The sequence below is a fragment of the Pterocles gutturalis genome, unplaced genomic scaffold (genome assembly GCF_000699245.1).
Source record: "Pterocles gutturalis isolate BGI_N339 unplaced genomic scaffold, ASM69924v1 scaffold22329, whole genome shotgun sequence".
NCBI classification, from domain to species: domain Eukaryota; kingdom Metazoa; phylum Chordata; class Aves; order Pterocliformes; family Pteroclidae; genus Pterocles; species Pterocles gutturalis.
Window position 1 is genome coordinate 1824 of NW_010133784.1, and position 9494 is coordinate 11317.

The window sequence follows — 9494 nt, forward strand, 5'->3', positions numbered from 1 at the left end:
TTCATATATTTTTGTGGTCAGGCTAAAACACTGAAGAAATTGGTTTTCTTCTAGGTTATGATCTCCCATGACACAGACCCTTCTTTACCAGCACTAAAAAAAAAAGTAACTAAAGTAATTGGGAAAATGCTGGGAAGGTCACTATTGCTTGAAGTATTTCTACAAAATTCAGTCACCAACCTGGGACTAATGTTCTATAGGAAGATTTCTGCTGTGCTTGTGAAACTTAGTTAATATGAAATTATTTCAAATCAACTACTCTGGACTTTAGCAGAGGACCTTCTGGCAATATAAGGACGGAACTGTCCTGACATAAACATGAGGTTCAATGGCACTAGATCAGGACCCTATTAGATAAAGGGTTTACTTAAATTTAGGTCCAGCTCTCACCTTTAACAGGGCCCAATAACACTAGATGGAGCAGTAGAGCACTGTTGCTCTGAAAAAAACAGACCGCAGTCTTCTGGGCTAAGATCCAGTAGCATTTTTTGTTCAGTGGTGCTGGTACTTAAACCATTAGTTTAAACTTGCTTCCAACTTAACGCATTTTTATTTTCTCACAATTCTTTAACCATTGCAGAATATCTGGTTAAAACATCTAGTATGTTTTACTCCCCTTTGTTGCAAGTGTCTTAGGCTCATGGGCTGTTTGTTGTAGGTGCCCATATCTACAGGCCAAGGAAGAAACAGAATGGCCAGGTGAAACTAGTAGTTCTAAAATGCTTCCAGAAACAGTATGTTACCTGAGCCCTTTTCTAGTTTGAAGCATTCAACAGCTTTCATCAAAACTTATCCACTGCCCTCAGCCTCCTACATTTTCCCTGTTAGAACAGCATCAGTTTTCAGTTCATAAGCATCAGCACCTTTTGTAAATCACGAGTAGCGTATCTAACAGACATCTTTATCACTTACAACACTGTGTGACATGATGCAACACCTGGATAATGCTTCTTATACATCTTTTGTAATTTATTCCTTATAGATAGTCACAGGATCGGGACCCCATTGCACTGGGGCTTATAAAGATGCACAACATTTCCCTTTACTGCCAAAAGAGATGACGCTGTTCTTGTGGGACAACCACTACATTAGCCAAAATGGATGCACTACCCAAAATTCACTGAAGCTTCTGCTATCACCTTGCTACCAAACGTGGCTGAAGTATAACTCAGAGGAAAGAGCATTGCTAAGTATAGTGGGTGTAGCACAAAGTTCAACAAATTGCAAACACTGCTTCCTTTATTATTAGCTATTCCGCTCTAAGATTAGATCTAGTTAGCTCAAATTAAAAAACAAACAAACAAAAAACCAAAAACCACAAGAAACCCACACCCAAGCACAGCAGTTTTTCCACTGGAGGTACTGTCTGGCTCCCTGCTCACAGTATCTTTTACCCTGACTTTTAAGGGAGCTAGGAGTGAAAAAAGTTCATATATATTAATAAAGAAAAAAAATAATATTAGCAGTACATTCTCATCACCTCAGGAGCACCCAATTTATTAATCATAGGACAGGAAAGGTGCACAATAATGGATCTAGTCCCTCACCCAGCCTCCTCCTGTTACCTCAAGTCTCAAACTACCAGACATCCCCTCTTTCAGCTCCTTTCTTGGCCCTCACCTGTCAGTTCTCATGTATTTGTCTTGGGTTATGATTTTTAACTAGAGTAACTATTCTGGTATAAATCCTGACACAGAGAATTACGGTGCACTTAGCTGTAGTTTTTCCCCATTCTCATATGAGCATAGGAATTGCCAGTATTTGTCATGCCTCTGCCTCTGTCCAGATCAGGTGGCTGTGCCTCTTTAAGCACAAAAGGAATTAAACACTCAGCTATGCAATTAGACAAGGCCTGGATCTTTAAACCTGGAGTAGCAGTGGTTTAAGTTTCTCATGAAAAATCTATTACTGAAAGAAGAAACACAAGTATTTAAGTACAAGTTCTCACGAAATCAAAGCTTGCTCCACTCCCCCCCCCCGAGCCCCCCTTTAAGGGTTTTAATTCCCTCTGGAGATTTTATTACATCAATTCTGGTCTTATGTTCCCCCTCTCTACCGCCTCTGCACCAACCTCTCAGTTCTGCTGCAGGCTGGATGTGCTCTCTTCCCTTTAGACACCTCCAGCATCATCCGTCACCCCAAACAGTGGCACTTCCTACACCAACTGGTTTGGGCTCATCTCTTTCCCCTCCTACCTGCGAGCAAAAACCATTGAAATGCCAAAGACAGGAAGACCGCACTGGTGGCTAAATTAGTGCTAATGTGTAGGTATCCTTCTCCAGAGAGCATCTTGAGCAGCTAAGTCCACACATGCAAAACCCACCTACCACCCCAGGACACACACCAGCTAGCCTCACACCTAGGTAGCTAGTGAAAGCATTTTTCCACTCTAGTGCCCAGCTCTCTTACCCAGAAGTTTTTGAGGAAGTGGAAAGTTCTACTTTAGCAAACCCCACTGACCTTCCCACCACATTTACATGCCACTTCTACCCTCCTACCCGGAAGGTGTTAGCTGCAGAAAGGTGCCCGAGGTGCCCAGGCATCCCGTAAGCCACACAGTCTTCCTGCCCTTCACCTTCCTGCACGCCCAGATTTCCTAAGACAGGATTTTTGAGAGAGCATGAAAAGTTTGTGTGGTACAGAGCAAATAGCATGTCCTCCATATACCCCAACTACACAACACAGGCTCAAACCACCCAGGCTTCTGGGATGAAAAAAGTTTCCCTGCGGCACAAAATGTCCCAAGCTGCTGCACACAGCTGGACATCAAAATGCTGGCACTGAAGCTCAACCTGAGGTCAGTATTTTATTTCTGCATTTCCAAAACCACCTGTGGTGTTAGAACTTTCCTTGCAACTACTCAGTATTGCAGTGCTCCATTTTTGAAGGGAGGAGCTGACAGTGTGGCTATATTTCATCACAGTGCAGGATGTGGCTTTGGGCCATTGCCATTAACAGTCAGACTAAATGAAAAAGAAAGCATAAGCTGTTTCATCACCACAGGCTTTTCTGCATTAGAACACTCAAATTTCAAAGCTAATTTTGTCAAGACAAGCGTTTCTGCTGATAGAGGCATGAAAGGTTAGTGCCAGCCTATCTTGCTCACCTCTGGAAGGTACCAAGTGACAGAGTTACCCCAACTGAAGACAGAACAGTTGAGCTCAGGACTGGGATCACCTGCTTCAGCCCACCAGAGCCGACAGAAAGGCCATAAAGGCATACAGATGGAAGGATCTGGATGGTGGTGGTGGTATTATTTAATTTTCTCTTCAAATTAACTTGGGTAGAGGCATATCAGATTCCCAAGAGCATCCTGACACTTTGCGTTTGTTTTTCAGCATATTGCTTGTTCAGAAAATTCTGTCCCCAGAACCATGGAAATCACCTGCTGCATGTAACACAGAGTCTGCAGCAGCTTCCAATCAGCACAGCAACACTAAGAGTTGGGGGCTGGTGGTGGGGGGTTTTTTTCGGGCCTCAGCACTAAGGGCTAAACCCTCTTCTACTATTCTGGTAAACCAAAAAAACCCAAGCTATAACTGTGGGTAGAAGGGGGAGAAGGAGAGGTGAGGAGGGACCTACCGAGATGAAACGCAAGAGAACAATTCTGTGTACCAGCACAGTCACCTGCAGCCCCCACTAATGCCTCAGAATCGTCCCATCCAACACCCATGTCCAGCGACTGTGGATTTACAAAACTGGGTGGAAATAAAAACCAGCCTGCTAGAGCATGCAAATTAGGTACAATATTAGTTTTTTTTGATTCACATTTAAAAACACCGTTAGAATGGCATGTGCTGGTTTTAAAAATCTTAACAGGCAAAGGAGCTGCTGCTTGCCAATATGGGAACATCGACTGCATAGGCCATTTTGCTACTGAGATGCCAGATGCTTGAAGCTCTACACAGAGACTTCTCCAGATGCCATGGGACACCATTCACCATGAGATAATGTATTAGCCATAGCACTAAATTTTGCATTTAAACATCTCAGTGATCTGAGAACACCAAACACAAAAGACCCCAAGATGCTACCAGCTACCTAATGGAGGATTCAACTTGAAGGCTGAATTGAAGGTACAGGTTGAGCAAGTTGGGAACAGAGAAAACTTAAAGCAAACAAAGCAGCCACTTTAGCTTTTAATCCTAACAGGGAGAAAAACAAAAGTTGAGAAAGGCAAAATATTTTTTGCAGCAGCAGTATCTTACATGGCAATACCCCAACAAGAACTTTATTCCCTCAACGGAACAGATGAGTATTTTCAATAGCTTCCACTATTTTTACATCACAATGCTAAAGAACAAGAATACTGTGCAAGTTTAGCCAGAAAAATCCTAACACCTAGGTTTCACAAGATACAGTATGTAGCCAGTTGACAGTATAGCAAATAACAGAAATGTGCCTCAATTTGCATCCAGTGTGGCTGACCAAATTAATCAGCTTTTCTAATGTACCTTTATTCTTGAACATCACTAGTTTGTAGACAATTTTATCACCAAATTATACTTCTCTTTAAAATCATTCTAACGTGCAACTCTTATCACCACATGTCGTTAAAGATAATAATGCTGGGAGCTCCTCAGATGTTTAAATACAGATGCTATAAAGGTACTCCATACCCATAAAGTAACCAAACAGCTATATACAGCATGTAGATATGAAGAGAGGAGAAAAAGTTTTTTCTGTTCTAGAGGGGTGACTGCAGACCATGTGGTATGTTGTAGCACATCTAAAATGCCACTAGGTATTTATGTTCATGTATCCAAGTTCCACTCTATGAGGCCTAAAAAGCAGAGACACAAGCTTTCTTTTTAGATTAGGAAGTTTAGGTCAAAGTAGCTTCAAGATGAAAGAGTTGGGGTAGAGGAAAGAGGAGGCCAGGGAAATTAATGATGTAACTTGGGAAAAAAAGTTAAGTAAAAATAGTAAGTTAAAAAAAAAAACCCTCAACCTTATTTTACCACTTATGTACCAGAATGATTAAATATATCCTTTTATTAATCAGAAAACTACAAAAGTGTTAAAAACGTGATATAAACAACTCTTCCTATTATTCAAAAATATCTCAAGCATGTGTATTGACTTTGTTACTGTACTTTCACCATCACACACTAGAGAGTCGCTCAGCAACTTAGGCCTTCAAAAGCAGGACACCTACATACACACATAGCAGAAGCACTGAAGGACAAGAGAGAGTTTCTTGGTTTTATTTTGATATACTTTGGTGCTTTTCAGACTTTTCCTTATGATTTGGAAGAAGGTACATTAAAAGACTGATTACACATTGATTTATACAATTGCTAATCTACTAGTCTGCAATAAGTGTTCTTATATATTTGATAAGGTGGTTAATGGCAATGCTCTAGGAAGAAAGTTCACGATGTCCTTTTAAAATCTGGGTTTGAGGATGGGGGAAGATTGGGGTGCTTAGTTTGGGATTTTTTTGATATTTTTTTTTTTAATTAGTTGATCCTCAGTTCCTCCTCCTTTCCTCCTTGATCACTCTGGTTTATTAAGATTCAAGGTTTTGGTGAAAGACACACTGAAGGCAAATTTTAAAAAATTAGTAACATAATTTTCCTCCCTTTCAACTGCTGGAAGCAAAAATCCATCAGTTTCATTAGCATTTGCCTTCAATTCCTTTCCTCCCTCCTCAGTCATCTTTTAGTGGGATGGAGAAAGAAAGGGAAATGTGTTGCCATCTTTTAAAAAGGCAAAGCCTATATAGGGAAGGTGAAGAGTTTTACTATACCCCATTACACCTACAACAGAAGACCAATGAAGTATGAAAAGCAGTATTTTCCTCAGCTTTCCTACACAGTTTTACTCTCCCTTCAACCAAACTGAAAGGAGAAAAAAAAGCACAATCTACAAGAACCAGAAACAAAGTGTGTGAAGCCACAGTTCTGGTTGTAAATGTGTAGTAAGTAGTAAGTCCTATGTTCCAATCCGGGGGGGGGAAAAAAAAAAAAAAAAAAACACACACAAAAAAACCCCAGAAAAAACAACTTATTTTGAAGCCAAATGAGAACCTCTAATTCAAGAGGTCTCCCTAGTAACAACAAAAACAGCACCTTGTTTTAAGTCAATTCTTCACGGGTGTTTTTTGTTTGCTCAGCTTGCAGATCACCAACCCGCCATTTTAAGAGGTAAAGCAGTTCCTAAAATACCTTCAAAAGGTGATGAATTAACTACATTCAAATTATTCTTCACGCATCAGATTCTGACTTCAATTATATCATCATCCCACACAACAAAACCAACTCACAGATACAGATGGCAACTCCCTTCCACATTAATTTTGCAGATCAGTCAGGGCTAAGTCTCATTCTCATACTGAAGCTACTTCCACAGAGCTGGCTAAAGCCACTTTGCTCTTCCAGGCTCCAATCCAGTGACTGCTAAAGCCAGGTGAGAGTGTTGCAAAGGCTCCATAGGGAAACAAGGCTCCTTTGAGCAGCTGAGCCACATTGCAGCGGGCAGGCAAAGTCACCAGCACTTCACCGGTCAGGACACCGCCCGCCCCCACCACTTACTTTTTTAAGCTGTCTTTGTGCTCCTTCGTGTCACGCAAGTAACACAGAAATATACATGACAGATACTCAGCAACCCTGCTCCTGGGTAGCAGAGAAAGACTCCTTACTCACTGCCAACATTGGTCCTCAAGAAGCAGGACTGGGATTTCCATCCTGTGGCAAACATCTGACACCTTATGCGTTGAGAACTGCTCAGTTTACAGACTAAATAATATAACTATGCAGTTACTTAACTGTATAAACTGAAAGCAATCCTTCAAAACAGAAGCTGTGCAAACAGCCTCACATTTTATGTTATCCTAGCTTTCTAAAAGAACCTCTTGCATCTTGTGCCATATTATTAACATGAAAGAGCATACACTTTCTACTTGTGGCTGTATTAGGACAAACAACGTAATATATTTACTTGAAGATTATTCAAATAGGTAGGCTAAAGAACTTGGCCTTTGTTATTGCATGTCACCTGCCATTTTCTCAGGATACCAAAACTATCAAACCCAAAAATTCCTCCAAGAAGGAAAGACAGAAATTTTAAACCCATCTTCGAATCTTCTACTGCACATAGAAGTCCACACTGAGCACAGTAAAATCTCTCTACATCAAGGAGAAAACCACAGTTTACAAGCAAAAACACATGCACTTTTCAAAACAAAACCTGAAGGCACACACAGAAATATTGGCTACCAACAACCAGCAAAGGACTGTTATCTACTCATTTTGTTTTTTCAAGTTCCTCTTATAGTCTCATACAGTTTTAAAACGTACAAACTAAAACCAAAACCAACTAACAAAAGAAAACCCCAACCCCACCCTCCTACCAAAATGTTTCTGACCCTCACCAAAAAGGTTTTGTTTTTTAAAGTTCCTCTTACAGTCTCATACAGTTTTAAAATGTACAAACTAAAACCAAAACCAAAAACAACTAACAAAAGAAAACCCCAACCCCACCCTCCTACCAAAATGTTTCTGACCCTCACCAAAAAGGTTATTTAAGGGAAGTTTTCAGGATTCTTAGTTTTGGTGCTACCCAAGCCTGAACTCAGAATAAATGAAGGCACATTACAAACTGTAAAAAGCACTTATCCAAAGCCCTATGAAGCAAGTTATTAAAACTGAAAATAACTTCTGAAGTATTTGAGAACAAATAGGGGACGAAGCAAGTTATTAAAACTAAAAATAGCTTCTGAAGTATTTGAGAACAAATAGGGGAAAAAATGAAATAATTGGGGTTTAACACTTGTAATAAAGTGAACTCTAAGACAAAGACAGAAGCAGTATTACTGAACTGAAGAATTATCTGCAACATTGCAAGAACAAATACAAATAAAACTTTGTCTAAAAGAGAGATTTGACAGTACACACCTAATCACACCTCAGAAGCCTTAACTAGTTTTTTCCTCTTTATGAATGAATTTTGTAAATCATACCTCAGAAGCCTTAAGTAGTTTTTTCCTCTTTATGAATGAATTTTGATTAAAGATTCCTCAATAAACTGTTTTATTACTAAAAGCATATTTTCAGTAGACCTTTAACACTCTGTTAACTATCAAAAGCAAAGACAGTATACTGCAAAGAACAGCACCAAAATAACAACATTTAGCAACAAAACAATATTAACTTTCAGAAGAAAACTGCACCACAGAGAAAGCGAACAGCTCTCAGAAACCCTAACCTTCAGAAGAAAACTGCAGCACAGAGAAAGCGAACAGCTCTCAGAAACCCCTGCTAGAGGCACATTAAGCCAGAACTACCTCCATATGCAGTGTTTCATTGCATTATAAGAAGAGGTAACACCTGTGGCCAAAAGCTTGTGGAGCTGTTGAAGTCTGCATTGATGTTATTTTTTTCAATGTATGTGTGTGTGGTTTGCTTTGTCCTGTTTTCTTTTAAACTGTGGAAGAAGGAGCTCCTGGTTTGCTTTGTCCTGATTTCTTTTAAACTGTGGAAGAAGGAGCTCCATGTCTACATGGCTGTTTTTATGGGTGCATGGTTCATAAACATTCCTGAAAACCTGACTGTAGTAAGCATGCAGTTGGCATTCCAGGGGAGGGAAAATTGCTCAGTGCAAGATGTGGCAAGTCAAACAAAAACCTACAAGGATCTTTATAGTATCATGGTATCATACAAGTTAATTGAAGGTTATAAATACAGTCCTTATCCACAATGTTTTATTTTACTGTCCTTTAATCTATGAAAAAAGGCTAATTCATGTTGTAAGTAAAAAAGGAACTCATGTTGATGTAGTAATTGCTGAGTGGGTAGAAGTGTGATTTAAATAGTAAGAAGGTAAAAACAGATGGAGGAAGCATGGCACAGAAGGTCTGCTCTTTTGTTTTTCCTCTTTCAATTAGTAGTTCCTTTTACAAGGCCTGCTGTCTCTTCTCTTCTGCTCCTATTCAAGATACATGCCTCTTCCCTCTGCACCTTCAGAATAACTAGGCTGGCCTCATAATCTATGACAGACTTGTAGTTGCTTTCTAATACTGAATTCTCTTGGACAAGTTCTATTTAGTATCTCTGGAAATTATAGTGATGTAAAACTAACCTCCTTTTTTTCTCTTATACAGACATCTATTAGAGTAATCCTCACCACCTGGTCTCAACTCCAGTGGCTCTCTCCTTAGCAACTTTACTGATTCAGGTTCAAGGGTTGTGACAATTGTCATCATCTCACTCATAGTTCCTAAGGTCAGACTGCTGGTGGCATTCAGGTATTTAACTCTGATGTTCAAAAGCACTGCCAAGAGTTAGGAAACCAAACGTCTTCAAAAACTAGCCCCATAATAACCCTGGTCCCCAATTCATCCTTTGTGAAGAAATTATCAGAGAGAAAAGTCTGTGATCCCTAATCCTAAAAAAAAAAAAAAAAAAAAGGCGCACATTCACCCTGGAGTGTGGAGCTAATTACTGACATGCATGAGAACCTGACTAAAATGAAGAACAGTTTGGAATCACTCC